The following is an 18,646-nucleotide window of genomic DNA, read 5'->3' as shown; positions in this document are numbered from 1 at the left end:
GCACCTTATGAGCTGGTACTTGGGATATTTTGTTCTGTTTGCTGCTTAACTAGGATGGCTTGTACCAGTACAAGCAACCAGTTCTGTGGCCAGTTCAATTCCCATTAGAGAGGGAGAGAATTAAATTAAGCTCCAGGTGAAATTAAGTTGCAGTTGTCATGCTGATAATGGGTAAATCTGAGCCATTTCTCGATTTCTTTTGCTCTTGATAATGGGTAAATTTCTAGAGATGGTCACTGTCTTCTTTTTGCCCCTGGCATTTCCCCACGTGCCCTGATCTACATTCAAACTCTTCCCATTCCAGTTGCTGGGATGCTCCCAATTGCCATGGCCATCATCAGACTTCTTCTCCTAGGCACCATCACCTCCATCTCCTTTTCTTTTGTCCCATGTATTTTCTGATTTGCCCCATGGGTCATTTTTATTCTGATTTGAATCCACCTATGATGGAAGGTTTGGATGCCCTACTTGCGGTAATGCATTACTATGTCCTTATAGTTTTTCTTTATCGAATTTGTGCTTTATCTCAATGTCTTGTAGTAAATATGATGGCAACTGCTTTCAGAAATCTAAGCATTTGGTGAAGCGTGTTGATCCAGAAATGGATGGTAAGTAATGCACTCTTTAACATGAAGTTCATGCTTAGGGGAAATCTATGATACAAACCTTTTTTTTATCCATGCAGGCTACCCTCAGGAACAATCCCATTTAACAAACAAATGGTTCAGCTCAAAGTCATCAAAGAAGGTAATACTCATGTAGTCATGTCATCTTCACAATTTTCTTCTAAATGCTCCTAGAATATCGCTCTTGTGAATATCTATTGCATATCAGCACCAAAGGAACTTTTGAGGAAAATTCTATTATATCCTCATTAGTGAGCATATGTTGATAGATCAGTTATCTGTCTTTTTACATTAGCAAAAGGAAAAGGCAGCAAGTTTACTTGTTTAGCTTGTGTAAGCTTCTGTAGCTGGTTCACTATTTATTTTAATTGTATCTTGTCTATTAACGAGCTTGGAAACAATATGATGCATGTAAGTTGTCTAAAAGGAAGCCCATAGTCCACCAAAATGTTTGTAAGACAACATAGCTCTCAGTACTTGTGTTTCTATTATGCATTATTAAGCAACAGAGATATTTTTGTGCCAATTTTAAGACCTTTCCCTATATAAAGAAATGCTGTCAGTTGACCCTAGTTTTGTCAATGGCACATTTATCATTATTGCTGATCTTTCCTTTTATGGTGTTATATGTAAACAGATACCTTTGACTGTTGTTACTTCTGTCATTGATGGCTTGAAAAAACTTTATATCAAAAAGTTAAAGCCTTTGGAAGTTACATACAAGTTCAATGATTTCGTCTCCCCTTTGCTGGTACATACTGTATTCCCATTTTTTGGATACTTTAGGAAACAGAAATGACTACTTTCCTGTGTAATCATTGTAGTATTCATGTTAACTGTTCTTACAGGTAGAGATGGAGTGCAAGGTGAAGCAGTTTACAATTGGTTGAACAAGAAAAAATAGTTTGGTTTCTTTTTTGATATCCATATTTGTGAATTCATTGTAGTATTCATGTTGAACATGTAGATGACTAGATATCATATATGTATATATGATATATGTGCTGCAGACTGATTCTATTTTTGACATAAGTGTTGACTCCATTCATGATGAACTACTGATTTGTGTATTGTTTGAATGAAACCTTGTTGGTCATGCACAGAAAGTACTGTATGGAAAATATATATTTTAATATGTTGTTGCTACTGTTTTAAAATAATTTTTTTGTGTGTTTAACTCTTTTTTCCTATGAGGCTGGCTACACAAAAATATATTTTTTTAATCTGGGTGAAATGAATTTTTCTGTGAGTTCACCTAGACCAACAGAAAAAACATGTGTTTTACTGTGCGTTTATTTCTTTTTTGTGTGTGGATTAACACACAGAAAAATTAGATTTAATCTGGGCGAAAACAATTTTTCTGTGCGTGTGAGGCCCACAGAAAAATTGTTTCTGACGGTGAACCCACAGAAAAATTTGATTTTTATGTCATTATATTTCTGTGGGTATTTTTCTGAGGGTACACCGTCAGAAAAATATTTTTCTGACGGGATTCGCATTTTTCTGTGTGTTTTCGCACACACAGAAAAAAATGAGATTCCAATAGTGTGTCCTACCAAGCTTGAGAAGAAGGATCAAGCAATCCATGAGAGGCAAGGCAATGGGAAGCACCACATGAGCAAGGAATAGAAGGCTCAATCAAAGAGAAAGTGCTACTCATGCTGGGAAAAGGGACACATGGTACATTCATGCCCTCTAGGTAATATTTCTATGCCTATTTCAATTGTTGATAATAATATGCTTAGAAAGGATGGCAATGGTACCTCATTGTTTGCAATTGCAAAACATCCCGCTACTCATACTAGGGCTTTGGTATATTGCTCCTAACTTGAGAGGACCCAAACTTGTTTGGATACCATCAAAAAGTGGATGATTGTTTGTAGGTACCATCGACATTGGAGGCTTGATTCAATTGATTTCATATTGATCATCATATATTGAGTCAAGTTATGAAGCTTAGTGCATTCCTATCCCAATGCCAAGCCAACAATTAGTGAAGTCCAAAAGTGCTACAACATATAAGTGTCATATTCAAGTTGTTGATGATCCATTAGAGATATTAGATGGCTTGCAAATATTTGAGTTGAAGTTTGCTAGTTGGATGATCATGAGCTAACCAAGGTATATCTCTTGTTGATCATTTCATTTGGGTGCATATGAGTTGATTGAATTGGATAAATATGCAATGTTGCTTGCTATGAGATGATTGAATGGATAATTGATTAGTAGTCAAGTTTGGATTGATTTGTGTTGGATAAGTTCATAAGATAACATTTAGTAAGTGGATTGGATGGATTTATATCTTGTGAAAGTATTCAAACGAGTTAGTTTCAAGTTTGATTCATATTTGATGAAGTATAGCTCAAGTGATTGAAATCTGTCCTATATTGAAAATCTGAGTGAGCTATGATCTTAGCCATGTTTGAGTGAATAAAACTTATTGGATTGGCATAAAAATTGGTGTACATTCTCTAGACTTATGGTATAAGATTATGTACAAATTTCATGAGAATTGGATAAGAGATGCTTCGGTTTTGGAGTAGATCTTGTCAGCTATAGTGCAGCAGTTTTTAGCATGTAGCAGTGGTGGAATAATTGAAATCTGATAGCAATCTAGAAGTCAAATTAAGCTCAAATTTTTATAGATGCTAGATAACTAAGTTAAGCACATCTCCACCAAATTTCGTGGTATTTAGATTTGTATTTTGGGAGATATGCTTATTTCTTTGAAGGGTACAAAATCTGCCAGAAAAGTGACAAATGTTGGATTGATCTAGAGTCACTTTGATTGAAAGGTCCTCAAATTGAAAACATGTTTAAGAGTAATTGAGGTACCTAAGTTGGTTTTGAGATGATCTAAAAGCATGACAAGATATGAGTACAAGGCTATTTGATTGTGGAGTGTACTTTGCACACTTTTGGTACTCAAGATGAAAATCAAGATCAAACTCGAGTTGAAGATGAAGTTTAAGTTCAAGTGATGATTGGAGATCATTTGGTAGAAAGAAAATGACTTAAACAAGTAAAAAGAAAAGGACTTAAAATAGGAATCAAGGTTACTCATCAAGTTAAGTCCATGACTTGGATCAATCAATCAAGTTATTTCAAGTGAGTGTCAAGAATAGTTCTTGGAGAGAGGTCACTTCTCCCTAGTGTAGGGGCTTGCCGCCTATGTGTAGGTGAACCAAGTGTGGTACTTGGAAGGCTAATATGGAAGTGGTGATCCGAGAAACATTTGAGATGCTTAATTGAAGCAATCAAAAGGGTTGATCAAGAAAAGCAAGCAACACCCAAAAGAGAGCTAGTCATGATATTCCAAGTAGTATTCTCAAATTGATGCTCTCACGCAAGTAAAGATGAAAAGAAGAAGCAAGCCAACCACAACAAGAAAGTGCACTTGATCATAAGTGGTATTCATTTCATATGGGTGAAGAGTGAAATTCAAAATGGTGTCTATTGGTCTTCACCAAGCTTATAATTGGACTTCACATTGCTATTGGAGTAATGAAATGGAATCTATGTGACTATCCTCTACTCCAACATAGCAAAGGTATCATTGTAATGTGCATGATCATTTCATCCCTTATTAGTATGCAGTTAGTGCATATAGTACATGCTTCATAGGATCATACATAACAAATAAAATGTTTAAATTCATAGCCTATCACTATTGCTTGAATTATAAATTGATCTAGTGGTTAGTATATGAATTTGTTCATGAGCTAGTAAAACCAATTACTTGACTTAATTTGGATTCTAACAAGTGACAAGTACAACATTGGCAAGATAACCCTTGCAAGAGGTGTGAAGAAGCTTGTCATTGGTTCAAACCAGACTTGGAAGCTTAAGCAAATCAATTTAGTTCAAGTCAACCATAGAAGCTCATGATAGTGATAAGAGTACAAGAACAAGACAACAATGCAAATAGATATCTAGTTTGTTTGTTACAAGTGGTATCTAGACTCAAGTATTTCATCAAGAATCTACAAGTGATGTCTAGATCAACTCACAAGTGATATCCTATAAGTGGTACTCATGAAGATAGCAAATGTTCAAGAAATGGTTTTTATTGATAAATTCAACAAGTGGTTCCATACTAGAAGATTCTTTCAATTGGTATCACATCTACACATGGCATCAATCATGCAAGACGATGGTTCCACAAGTGATCCTTAACTTTAAGTGATCATCAAATGAAGAATGCATCCCTCACCCACAAGAGCTCAAGTGTATCAAATGGATGACCCATGCTATCACATAGGGGGAGGTGTCACACAAACTGATATCAAGATCAAAGATCCTATGTGTGGTATCTCAAGAAGCCGTACACAAGATACAAGTGGTACAAGTTAAAAGTGGTATCTTCAAGTGGTGTCATTCCAACAATCAAGTGATGTCCATCAAAAACGCAAGATTCAAGCCTCAACCATCTACCCCAAATGCATACCTTTGCATCAATGAGAAGCACACCTTTTATGGAAATTGATGACAAAGGGGAGAGATTGTACAAAGATATGAAAGCTTTAAGATTGAGATTGTAGATATGAAAGCTTTGGGAGAAATTGAAACAAAGAAGTAGAGGTTGGACATGGACATGGACAAAGAGGGAGCAACAATGAAGAAAAGAGATGGATCAAAATTCTTGGACAAGAGAAGCACACAAGTAGGGGGAGCAAGCTCATGAACTTTGATTGATTGCATTTGATATGTGCATATTCATGTGCTTGCTTGTATTGCATAAGTTCTTAAATTCAATATGCATGCTTGTGTGATGTATGTTAGTTGTAGAATTTAATTGATGATTTGATAACTAGCATGCATAAGATGATAGCTAGACACTTGGTATGCTTTACATGTAATGCTAGTACCTTGCTTTTAATGTTGATCTCACGAGGTATCTAGTGATTTTATTTCCAAGTGATATCTAGCTAACTATGGTGCTAAGGATGAACTTAAAGGTGCAACTCCAATTGGTATCATGCTTCAAAGGTTTACTCTATACACCTTAGCATCATTTAGTAATAATTACTCTCGCACAATTTCAATCTATGTATATGTGCGAGCTTCAAATCAAATACTCTAGCACATATATAGGGGGAGCTAATACTACCATCTCGGGTTTGTGGTACTTGTCCAAAATTATTTTCACATGGTAAAATTGCTTGGGCAAGCAACATGAATCCAAAAAGAGCTTAATTTCCATATCTTTGTAGAGTTGTCATCAATTACCAAAAAGGGGAGATTGAAAGGCCCTTGTGTAGTTTTGGTAATTGAGTGACAACCTAGGTGGACTAATTATGTTTATGTGAGATACACAGGTGATTAGTCCATAGGTACATGTGTATGAGCAACATATGCCATGAAGGTGAAAATGGCTCAGAGATGTTGCAAAGCCCACACGTATGATGATGAAGGAGCTTATTGCACATGAGACATGACATTGAGTCATGTGATCAAGGTGGAGAAGATCAAGACAAGACTTAGCTTGATGGACCGGTTGTAAGCATGAACGGCAAGTTGGAGGCTTTGGAGCGATGGACCACATGGCGGTGAAGCTTAAGCAAGACTTGGCGTCGATGGACAAAGGCAATGGTGAAAAGCAAGTGAAGTCAAGATCGATGAACCAATATAATCATGTGATGATATGAAGTGGATCATATCATTGCTGATCGTGTTGGTGCATGTGTTGCATCGACATTGGAGGAGATGGAATGGAATGCGGAAGGCAAAGGTATAACCTAGGGCATTTCATTTCACCGGTCATAGGTTTGTAGAGAAGTTGATGACCAGGTTTAGGATAGATGGCCGTACTATCAAGAGGGGCAAACTTGATTGTATATCGGTCATCTAGTGCCACTTGAGTGATCCAACTTTGCATCATCACTAGGATCGAGTGGCGTGGCAAGTTGAGTGACTAATCCTTTAGAAAATGTTTGTGAAAAGCTAACACACAAACACATGGTGGTGCACACTTGGTGGTGTTGGCACATTTGCAAAGGAGAAGTTAGAGTTGTCGTGAATCAACTTAGAGAAGAGAAAAAGGTTTTTCGGTGTACATGGAACTATAGGATGGTCCTTGGATTTGAATACTATTTTGATCCATTGTGATTTGGATCAAGTATGCATGTGGGATCTGTGGCCCTCTGAGTAAGCTTACCAAAATGTCCAAGATCATCAAAATCGGAGTTCAGAGCTAAGAGTTATAGCCGTTTTAGCGCTGAAAGGTCTGTGACCGGACGCTGGCGCGAAAAATGACTAGACGCTGGGGTCCAGCGTCCGGTCAGCACCTACGAGTCTGGTCACAGCGTTTGGTCAGTGTTTTTAGCGTGTCCAGAAGCGACCGGATGCTGGGTTTCAGCGTCCGATCGTTATGACCTGCGCGTTCGGTCAGTACGTGCTTTGCCCAGTGAAGGGGTAACGGCTATTTTAGCCCTTGGGGCTATAAAAGAAGTGTGTGGCCGGCCTTGGGCTGGTTGCTTAGACCCTCACACCTATGTGGCTTGTGTAGGAGTGCTTGGATGCCCTCTAACTCACTTATGCTTGCAAGAGTGCGAATCGATTATGAGTGAGTGTGATTCTAGTGCGTTGCATTGTGAGATTGCATCGAGTGGCACTAGGTGATCGAGTTGCAAGCTGGTGGTGCTTGTTACTCTTGGAGGTTGCCACCTCCTAGACGGCTTGGTGGTGGTCTCCGTCGAAGCCCGCAAGAAGCTTGTGCGGTGCTCTGGAGAAGAGCTTTGTGAGGGGCATTGCGCTCGCCCTATGGGAGCCACGAAAAGCAACTCTTGTTGAGCGTGTGATTGAGCTACCCTCACTTTTAGGGTAGGTTCTTGTGGTGCCCAACGTGCGGGCTTGGCGGGTGATGCCAATTAGCCGCCGAACCACCAAGTGAGCGGTCGACAGAATGGGGATGTAGTGTGTTGGCAAGCACGTGAACCTCAGAAGAAAATCACCGTGTCAACCTTATTCTTCTCGTTGGTTTGCAATCCCCTTACACAAGCTTGTGATTACTTTTATATACATTGTGCTTGTGTAGTTGCTCTTGTAATTAGTTAGCTTGTGTAGCTCACTAGTTACCTTCTTGCTTATGTAGCATAGATGTAGCTCCCTTGCGTGGCTAATTTGGTTTGTGTAACCTTGTTAGTCACTTTGCTTAGTTTGTGTAGCTAAGTATTTGCACTCTCTAATTTGGCATTGGTTGCCTTGTTATTGAGCATTGCTAGTGAGCTTAGTTGGATTTGTGCTTTTGCTTACTAGCATGTGTAGGAGCTCCCTCATTGCTTGAAATACTAGTGGCATAGGTTTGTGTGATCTTACTCCTAGAATTGGTTAGGTGAGCTCTAGTTAGCCTGACACCTTTGTTGCTTAATTAGGATCTTTGCAAGGTGCTAGAGAACATAGATAAAGCGGTGTAGTGTTGGTTAGACTGATAGTTTTAATTCCGCACTTGTTTTGGTTAGCCGACGTGATTAAGTTTTAGAAACAAGTATTCATCCCCCTCTAGTCACCACCTCAACCCTTCAGCAGGGCGCAATATACTATTCACCCCACACTAGGTGTAGGACGCTATTCCAGCGTACCGAACTAGTATAAATCATTGTCTCTGCGTTTACCTTCGAGTTCTGCATACGTCGATGCCCCCCGAACAATCGTCCCGGGTACTCCCGTGATGAGTTGTCGGTCACCAAACATCGACAGTTAATTATGTACGATAACTACCGTCAATAGAGACCCAGTCGTTGCCCCTACTGTACTTACCACATAACGCACCACGCGTATATCAACTACACAAACGAGCTTGACATCCTATTGCCACACCACGTAAGTTTGCAAACGCGCTAACATGTCTTTGCAGTTGTGTACCTTGTTTTGACCACATTATATGGAGGTTGAATGGCGTCCATATACTCAGGATAGGATTACGGGGATGAATTTGAGCACACTATGCAAGGAAGATGAGGACTTGTGGATGATGAGGTGCTCGCTCATTTGTTTCTACACTGTGGAGTACCATCTTCCTCACCATGTTGCATGACTATTTGGTAGGTTGTAGCCTTGTCCTCCTGATGACTTCTCCACCAGCTGGCAGTTGCACAAGTATGTAGCCCCACATTGTCATTTTTTATTGCATTGTACCATTTTCTTATGATTCATGGCAATATTGCAGGATGAATTGACAACACCAAAAGGAGATCATGAACTGACAGAGCGAGCATCAGCGCTACATCGATGAGTGGTTTCTGTATGAGCAAAACAATATGAGAATCCATGCAGTCCACCAAGACAAGGCATTCGGTGAGTACCTTGTTTGGCTAGGGTAGAGGACAAGGATACATTTGAAGCCGACATGGACAGAACAAGATATCATTGAGATCCCTAGCTCTGATGAAGGCGAGAACCCCTACGACCAAGCAACCTGAGTAGGACGATAGGTTGAGGTCGCCCCTCTCTTAACTCGAGCGGTGAGTGTCAACTAAATATTGTTTTTTTTACTTTTTGTGGGTAATGAACTAACGAATTGTTTGATTAGGGGAAAGAAATCATGAGGATAGTAGCAGAGCAAGGCGTGGCATTGATGGTTCCATAGGGTGATCTAAATGAGGCACCGCTGCTACGATTAGCTCTTTAGGTGATCTTCAATTATTTGTCGTCCTCAAACAAGGTTTATTCAACATTTGGTTAAGATGCTTATTTTTTACAACCGTAGTGTGCCATGTATCACCTCTACAAGGTAGCAGCCCGCCTAGGATGTCGAGCTACCCAAGAAGCTGAAGTACTAGCCCAGGATGACGCTGCTCCTTCCAGTTCACATGGTGCAGGCCAAGAAGATGACCAAGGAGCCGAGCAAGGAGAACATGATGATGCCGATGCCGATGACGATGACGATGGTGAGGATGACGTCGACTATGATGAGCTAGGCATGTCATAGCTCGATGATGAACCTAAGGGAACTCAAGAATCCTCCACCATTGGATGTCCGCATAGGACATCCAAACCAGTCAACAGGTACACTCCTGGGACGTATGCACTTGGTAGAGGCAAGCGTAGCTCATGGTGTCCATGTTAAGGTACATTCCTTTCCTTTGAATGCTACATTGGCAAAACCCTTGTTGCTATTAGTCTTTGCCTAACTCAAAGCCGCATTGTGCGTTGTAGTGTTCCAGTCTTTAAAAGGCATCACGACGAGTGGACGGGGCAATGTCTAATGCCCCAAGTTATGTATATAGCATTTCGAACATGTATCACCTATGTTTTAGAGTTCATGGATTTATTAGGTTAAAGTAGTTTGGACCTTTGTACCTCGTTGAAAAATTCGTGAGGCTATGTATGCAAATACCATGAACTATGGTCGAAAGCTATCTGGTTCAGCATCCTTTTGTTTTGTGAAATCTGGTTTATGTGATTTTTAATTCATAATTGTGAACCCATTTATGAAAAAAAACAGAGGAATAGGCGTCAAATAAAAGCACGCCGAGATGCCCAACCTCGGCGTGCTGTGATTTCACGCGGGGGTGTTGGGGTCGGCTGGACCTCTCTGAGTTCAAAGAGAAAATCACGCCGAGGTGGAGGAGGTCGACGTGGGTTGCATTGACGCCGAGATGGAGGAGGTCAGCGTGGGTCGACACAACACCTAGGGCCAAAAGGGAAAGGCTATCCCTCGGCGTCAGCTGACTCAACGCCGAGGACCAAAAGGGAAGGCTAGCCCTCGGCGTCAGCTGACTCAACACTGAGGTGGCTTTTACCTACCCCGTCGGCCCAGTTTCCCTCTTTCCTCCCTCATTTCCCTCCACAACCTGACCTATGCTCGACCCTAGAGCACACGCTGCCATTGTCGTTCCCCACCCCCTCCCTCTGGCCATGACCTGGCCGTGCGTGCCCCCTCCCCTTTCATCGCTAACAGGCCATGGCCGGCCCCTCCACATGGCAGCAGCAGGCCAGGGCGCGGTCACCCTCTAAATTGTTGCTACCGATGGGCCACGGCGCCCCCGTGCCCTCCCGGCAGCAGCGGCCCATGGCGAGGATGGCCCTTACCCTTCTCGGTCATAGCAGCCCACCCCCTCCCCTCTCTGCACCACCTTCCATGCCGGCATCCAACCCCTTGCCCTCTTGTTTCCATTTGCCCCAAGGCGCTGCCAATAGCCCTGGCCCTCTCATCAGTGTATTCAGCCGTCTTGAGGTGCGTTTGCCCTACTTTGCTTGTACATTTGCGCTCATACAGTCAAAGACTAACATGACAACCATTCTACTTTAGTGGCAGGGATGAGGCACACACTGGCACCATCGACAGCGATGTCGTTGTCGCCCCCTAAACTAACCAAGTATGACTTGCGGGCAAAGCGGCCCAAGTTTAGTCACAAGGCAAGTCCACATATCGCACACACTTTTTATGATGTCGAAAACATTTTTTATTCCATCCGAATCATACCATACCTTGGAAACCATGGCACAGATGGCTCGTGCAAACTGGAATGAAGAGAGAATTATGATATTCCAAAATCTTGTCATTAGAGAGAAAAATCTACTAAACTAGACAGGGAAATCACTGACAAGGTTAGGTTGGGCCAATGTTGGCCTAGAGTTCAGAAGTCAATCAGGTCTAGACTACAATGAGAAGAAAGTCCAAAACAAACTACATTAACTAAGAACTCACTACTACAGATGGATGAAACTTCAGAAACAAATTGGCCTAGGGCGTGACAAGAATACTGGCAGGGTTACAGCTGATCCCTCCTTTCGGGAGGAAGGACGACAGGTACCTGCTTTCATTAGTTCATTCATGTTTCCATCTTTAATATATATCATTTGTTAGCCTCTTACAATATGACCATCTAACCGGTGCAGGACCTAACCGAAGATGATGAGGACCACACGACCCCCCCTGCCTCAACCTACTAAGCACCATCTTTGGTCGTACCACACGAAACACTGGTGCAATGATGTATGCTGGTGGAGTTCATGTGAGTACAACCTCTTTTAGGACACTATCATACACTCCACAAAACATGTCCCAGGACCCAATGGGTGCCTCTAGTGTTGGCCAATCATCGAAGAGGCGTGCATCTCCAATACCAGTGGAGAGCCCTGAAAGTAAGAAGAGTGCTGCAAGTGTCGAGGAATGTATGAGAGACATCAGAGAGACAATCACATGACTTCAAGTCAGCAATGACAAAACACAGATGGCCGAGGTATTTCAAATCTTGGAACAAGATGGCATCGGTGAAGAGACTACCTTGCACGCCCATGCCGTAATTGTATGCAAGAATGCACTAGATCGGAGGGTGTTTTTGTTGCACAAAACAACAGCGGGTAGGATCAATTGGATCAGGAAGAGTTAGCGGGATAGGATGAACAAGATGGGAATCAAGAAGTAGATCTTTGGATCTAAAGCAGTGAGGATGTTCAATGATGGAGGCTTCCTATGTCTTTCAATTTTCCAAAATGTTGTTTGGTTTTGATTTTAGTTGAACTTTAATTTTCTTGCATCACTTACTACATCTATTGTTTTGATGTTGTACTTCTATGAAAACTCTTGTTTGTGTATGAAGTTTGCAATTGATGTAACATGGACAACGAATAGGTTGTATGTAGTCGGATTAATGTGTTAACCCTCTCTACTATTTATTTGCCATTACTACAAAGCATTGCAGTTTGTTGGTCAATGTGCACTAACACTGACATTTTCAGGGCACGAGGAGGTAAGCTCGGAGCAAGGATGATGTGACAAGCATGTTCAACAACAGGTGACAAGATTGCTTTGGTTGAAGGTAAGAATTGTGAAACCTGTCCTTGTAACATATTTGTAACTACATTGGTTATACTTATGACACATTTGTCTTTTCAAATGTGCAGCATGGACAACTCCGACAACACCGATGGTGGAAGCGATGAAATGTCAGTCATGAAAATGTTGGTGGGGGTAGCAGTCGTGCTAGAAGAACTACATGCGGCACTCGTCGATCGTCCTCCATCAATACCTAAGTTCACTAGGCAACAATGGCTTTCTAGAACTTTGTAGAACCCTGAAAGATGCCACAACAACTTGCGTATGTCTCCTCAAGCATTGAAGCATTTACATGACATCTTAGTTGAAAACTATGGACTGAAGGGTTTAGTCGAGACTAGTTCAGAAGAAGCTCTAGCTATGTTTGTGTGGAGTTGTGCTCACAATCAACCTTATAGGCAGATCGAGGATAGGTTTGAGAAGTCCTTGGGATTGATCGGTGCCATCATTAGCCATGTGGCAGATGTTATGAGGACTTTTGTAGATACCATTCTAGTTCCAAAGGGCGATCTATACACTACAGTGCACGAGAAGTTCATGCCATATGCACCCTTCTTTGATGGATGCATCGGGGCGTTAGATGGGAGGCACATTCCTGTCACAGTGGAAAAGAGAGTGAAGCTCGACTATATGAATAGAAATGGAATCACAACCATAAATGTATGTGCCATAGTGGATATGGACTTGTGTTTCACCTTCGTTAGTGCAGGGATGGTGGGCTTGGTTCATGACATGGTGGTGCTCAATGACTGCCGGTAGAACGCACCAACTTTCCCCCATCCACCAGCAGGTGTGTATTGTATTTCGTTCAACTTTTATCACTCATTCGAACTTATTGTCCATTAATGGTTCAAACTACTAATGCATTGCAGGTAGGTACTACCTGTTCGACTCAAGATATAAGCTTGAAAAAGGATATTTCGCGCCATACCATCTACGCGAATGTAAATGCATAAGTGACACCGAAATGGCATTAGATGAGAAATTTAACCTTGCTCCTTGTTGATATTCTTAACGTTACTACTAAGAATAGAGTTTTAAATCTATCCTCAGCAACAGCGCTAAGAATGCTTTTGATATTATTAACGTGTCACTTGTTTTAAATACTCAGCCACCTATTATGAACCTATACCTCCTGTGACTAGGTTGTCATCCCTAGTGTGGATGTAAGAGATATGTCTGGATACTACCCACCATTACTACTAGAATAATACTAAGCAGTTATTACTAATGCAAGTGACTAGAGAGAATATATATAAATATGAATACAAAGTATCTACAAGCGCACAGATAATTATACCATTGTAGCATTTTAACCAGGAGTATTTCAGGTATCATTATTTATATTTTACCATAGGGAAGAGGTTATGGAATTGGGTTGGCATGGAGATATTGACAAAAGTATATACTTATAATAATAATCACACTCATGCTATAACAGGGGTAAGTCAAAGGGTAAATAAATGATAATCATAAGGTAGTAGTGGTATTCCAAAGATAGAACTAGAGACTCACTAATGTAGTATAGCTAAGCAGGAGATTCATTAAGAGTAAAAGAATCCTAAGTCATTACTAATCTATTAAGTCTTCCATACACTCTAATATATACACTCTCATCTATAGTATAACTAACTTTGGATCTATGCATAAGGAAACATTACTAAGAAAGATCAAGAACAAACCTTGTCTATCCTTGCAATATCGTTCTACATTCTCTACAAATGGGGAGTGGACTACAAAGGACTCAACGGGAGTGTCACATCCATGATCTACCACATGGCCTGGCTTGTAGAGGGCATCCGTAGGTAAATAATATCTAAGCACCACGCCTACATAATCTCTACCACTTAACCCACATGTGTAATGAGCTAAATGCTTTGCGAACATATGCATAAACTCATCATTAATCATAACTATATCAAGCATACTGCTAGAGCAAACTAGGAACATAATAAATTGCAACATAATAATATAGAAGTAGCACAAAGTCATAAATAAAGAAATACAATGGATTTACCAGTCTCCAGATGGTAGATCCAGAATCCTGAGCAGTAGCTCGCACTCTACTCAAACCTTGCTAGCTAATCTATACTAGAACTTTGAAGAACTAGAGCTCTCTACTCTAAACTCTAGAAACCCTAGTTTTCTATCTAACCCTGACTAATGATCAACTGATCAATGATGGTTGATGCCTTGGGGGGAGGGGGTTCTGCTTATATAGCCTTGGGGCATAGATGCAATCCTAGGAATCAATGAAGGAATCTTCTAGAAGCTAACAGCCGAGGCCCACTGCCAGGGACCGGCCAACACTAGGGTAGGACGGGCCGGTCCCACCTGGCAGGCTCTCGGCCTTTGCTTCTGTGTGGAGTCTTCCCACATTGTCTAAAACTTTCTAGAGTTGTTTCCTTGGTGAAATTCTGTTTTTTCCTTTAACATTTAGATTCCTGTTGATGGTTTTCTGATTATACCCTGCTAAAAACACAGATTCACCAAAACTCATGGAAATTGTCAGTTTAAACCCCTAAGTCTCTATTGGTGATGATTTTCATGCATTTCCTTGGGTTATTTTGACATATATTTTGGTTGATAACTACCATCAACAATTCCCCTAAGCTTACCTTTTGCTAGTCCCTAAGCAAAACTAATATGGGTACAAAGATTATAACTCCTCAGAAATACATAGGTATTCAAACAAGAGTTCTCCTTTGAATTAGACTAAACTAATCTGACTGTCAATCTTACTCATACTACTTTTCAACCATGGGGCTTATGGCTATCACTTATGTCTTGGGTAATTGAAAGATAGAACAATCAAGTCAAGCATCATGTTTCAAGTTCTTTGTTCTATCATTTTTCTAAAGTTTTTGTAAGTTTTCAAAATAAAACTCAGAGATTCCATGTATGACACTCTCAAGTCTCTCAAAATATGTGGTATTTATGGATCCTCACCTATGCAATAATAATATTATGCCTTTCTTCCTACAACTAAGGCTTATGTGGAGCTCATGGGAAGGGTGATAACATGAAAGAGCATACTTGCAATACATATTTTGTAAAGTCAAACAATGGATCCAAAGAGAGTTGAGTCATACAATCAAATCAAGATGTGCATGTGTGTGCAATATGGTGGCTAACCTAATTATACTATGCTCCTTAAAAACATATCTCTCTTTTAAAACTTAGAAAATATTTGCAAGAAAACATGGGCTATCTTATTCATCTCTCTTCTCTCTTTTTTTCAAGCGGGCATCTAAGTACCCATTATTTTAATCGTTCGGACACTTGTCCATTTTTTCTCAGCTCTTCTTTTTTTCCTTTTTATGAATAACTTTTGCATAGCCACATGCATCTTCTCTGCACATAAATTATTAGAGAGATAGTAACAAGAATTTGGAGAATTTATTTGATGAAAACCTATGATGAATATTTTTGGTGTCTACTTCCAGTGTAGAAGTAAAACATTTTGTGTGGATCTAGATGGAAAACATATTTTTGCGCCTACCCCCAGCTTAGGAGTAGTGCATATGTGGGTGGTGTGTACGTGATCTTAATTTTAAAACTATGACAAATCTCTCATAAGGAATCAACAAATCTTGACTAAACTCAATGCAAAACAAGCAGCATATTAGTGGAAGTTTTCCTAACCTAAATATAAATATGTTTGACTCTGGTAGGAATTCACACTTTGTCATACAAGATCTTATCATGTGGAATTTTATGTTTTTCAAAAGATAAATCTCCAGAACTCTAGTATCACTAGGAACAAGATAGATAGCAGCTCACACCTTCTCATATCTTATCCATCAATTACCTAGACTTAGTTTAAGCATTGCTACCCACGAGTTTCAAGTTTAGAGCAAATTCTCATGTCAAATCAATGCTATCCAAAACTTGGGATAATTCAAGTTGGAATAGTAGGTACTCGAAAGGAATTATAGAGCATCTATTTAACATGTCAACATGTGAGATTGTTCTTCAAGTTCTTTTTATTAATACGACTCTAAAATACTAAGATATACTTAAGAAAACTATAATTAAAGCAAACAACACACACTAATATATCTATATAAAGGCAAATCTTTGTTTTGTTTTCTTAGTTATGCATTTTTTAGATAAATTTAAAATTGCAGAAAATAAAATACTAAATAGAAAAGAAAACTTACCTTGGATACAGGGGGTCCTCCCCCAAGCTAGATGTTGTCGTGGTACTTACTGGTACGGTGGTGGCGGATGGCCGATGTTGAGGCCGCCGAACAACCAGTTCCAATTGTCTTGCTCGTGTTGTTGGTGCTGATGAATCTCGGTGAGGGTCTGTGTCGTGTTCTCTTACCACTAAGCATGTTGTTGAAGGGTATTACGGATCTCTTGTTGGCCTTCTTCGATGGTGGTGAGCCTGGTGTCGAGGTGCTCATGGTCCATTGGTGGTTCTTGATGGAAAGCGTGTGGACCATGGAAGCCTGGTGTGTAGTCGTGGAAGCCTCGTGTAGAGAAGGACATGCGTCCTCCCTAGGTACCGCTACAGATCTCATCATAATCCTGTTGCTGGTAGAAGTCGAAGTTACCTTTGCCCCACCATGCACTGAATTCTTGTTGCTAGGACGTCTCCGGATGATGGGGAGCAGGTTGCTCCCATCCATCATGCCTTGGGTGGTGTACTCGAGATGGTCCTGCCTAATCAAACCCGGCGTAGTTGGTGAAGGCCGGTCTTGTTGCAGCGGTGTCTTCACCACGATACCTAGAATTTGGGTTTCATGTGAATCTGGTGGAGGCACTCATGTGGGGTTCCGCTCCTTTTTCTACAAATTAAAAACAAAAGAATCCACCACATATAGACCGAGATTCTAGTCTAGCAATTCGAATTCATTTGTATAGTCTTTGTACATCATTACTGTTTTACCATTTTTGCCCTTCTTAAGCATATGCACCTTGTTAAAATATACATAGTCAATGATCCATCATGGTGTAGTGATATACACAACTATGACATTAACTAGCAAACCCAAATTCCTAGCTAAACGAGTTACCCATGAAGTGCACCAAATATCCCCTTTCAACCTAGGAATTGATAACCAGTGGTTCATCATGAATTCCATTGTAGCCCTTATCGGAAGTATTTAGGGTATCATATTTTTCATAGGGAATGGGGGATTACAAGGGACGGATAGGGCTATCACCACCTACCGTCTACCCCTCAGTCATGGAGTACGAGGCAAACGAAGGTAGCCTTTAGCCTAGACACCACGTCTACGCTACCGACTACTACTCTAGTGGCTCGAAAGGGCGATCCATCTTTATTAGGGACCCTCTCACTAGAGTATCTGCTACAAGAATGGACAACGAACCTACAAACAAGTAAAGTTAAAGTGCAACTAAACAAAAGGCGTAAAAGACTATGAGTACCATGAACACTTACTTAGCCAAGATCCTGTTAAGGAGCCAAGAAGGTGTTCGTCGAGGTACGAGCTCAGGGAGACACCAACAAGTCTGACGCTTCCCCACTCTCTCGCTCACATCTCACTTTCTCAACTCTAGCTAGCTAATAGGGCATAGCCCTTGGAGTGGTGCTCTAGCTCAAGTGTGGTGCTCTTTCTCCCTTGGAATGTTGTGTGAATGAGTCATGGGAGGCCCTCTATTTATCGGAGGGTGGAGGAATGTTCATGGAATACTCCCCTCCTAAATGACCAAAAGCAACCTCCAAACTGCCCTTCTATGCATTAATTGCACCGACACACCCCGTAGCTACCCTTGGGCTATCAACATGGACCTCCTAGAGAAAATTGGGCCCGAGAGGAGCCAGAAAGGGCGTGGCCGTACCCCTGGCGCGTTCGCTCCTTCTGGGCTGAAAGCATCTAGGCCCCTAGTTGGGTTTCAGTGATTAATTACAATATGTGATTACTGTGACTAACGTGTGTTTTGCAGAGGCAATTAAGTTAGGTCACGGTAATGGAGATCGATTGGGCTATCATGGTAGTCATGCCCCTACGATGGAAATCATTTTGGTTTTCAAAGGATGGACGACAAGGTTAAGGATGGACTAGTTCTAAGTGTCGTTTGGTGTTGAGGAGACACTTAGAGTAGTTTAGGACTTTGTTTTTCCTTTGGCCATACTATTAAGGGGGTATGGATGGGTAGCTTGACCTAGGTGAGTCTAGTGGGTTAGGTGTGGTGCACACTTGCTAAATCTAGCACTAGGTAGCTCCTAAAAAGCCCTTAGATCCATTGGAGCAAACTTCATTCA

The sequence above is a fragment of the Miscanthus floridulus genome, chromosome 14 (genome assembly GCF_019320115.1).
Source record: "Miscanthus floridulus cultivar M001 chromosome 14, ASM1932011v1, whole genome shotgun sequence".
NCBI classification, from domain to species: Eukaryota; Viridiplantae; Streptophyta; class Magnoliopsida; order Poales; family Poaceae; genus Miscanthus; species Miscanthus floridulus.
Note: the sequence above shows the minus strand (reverse complement) of the source record.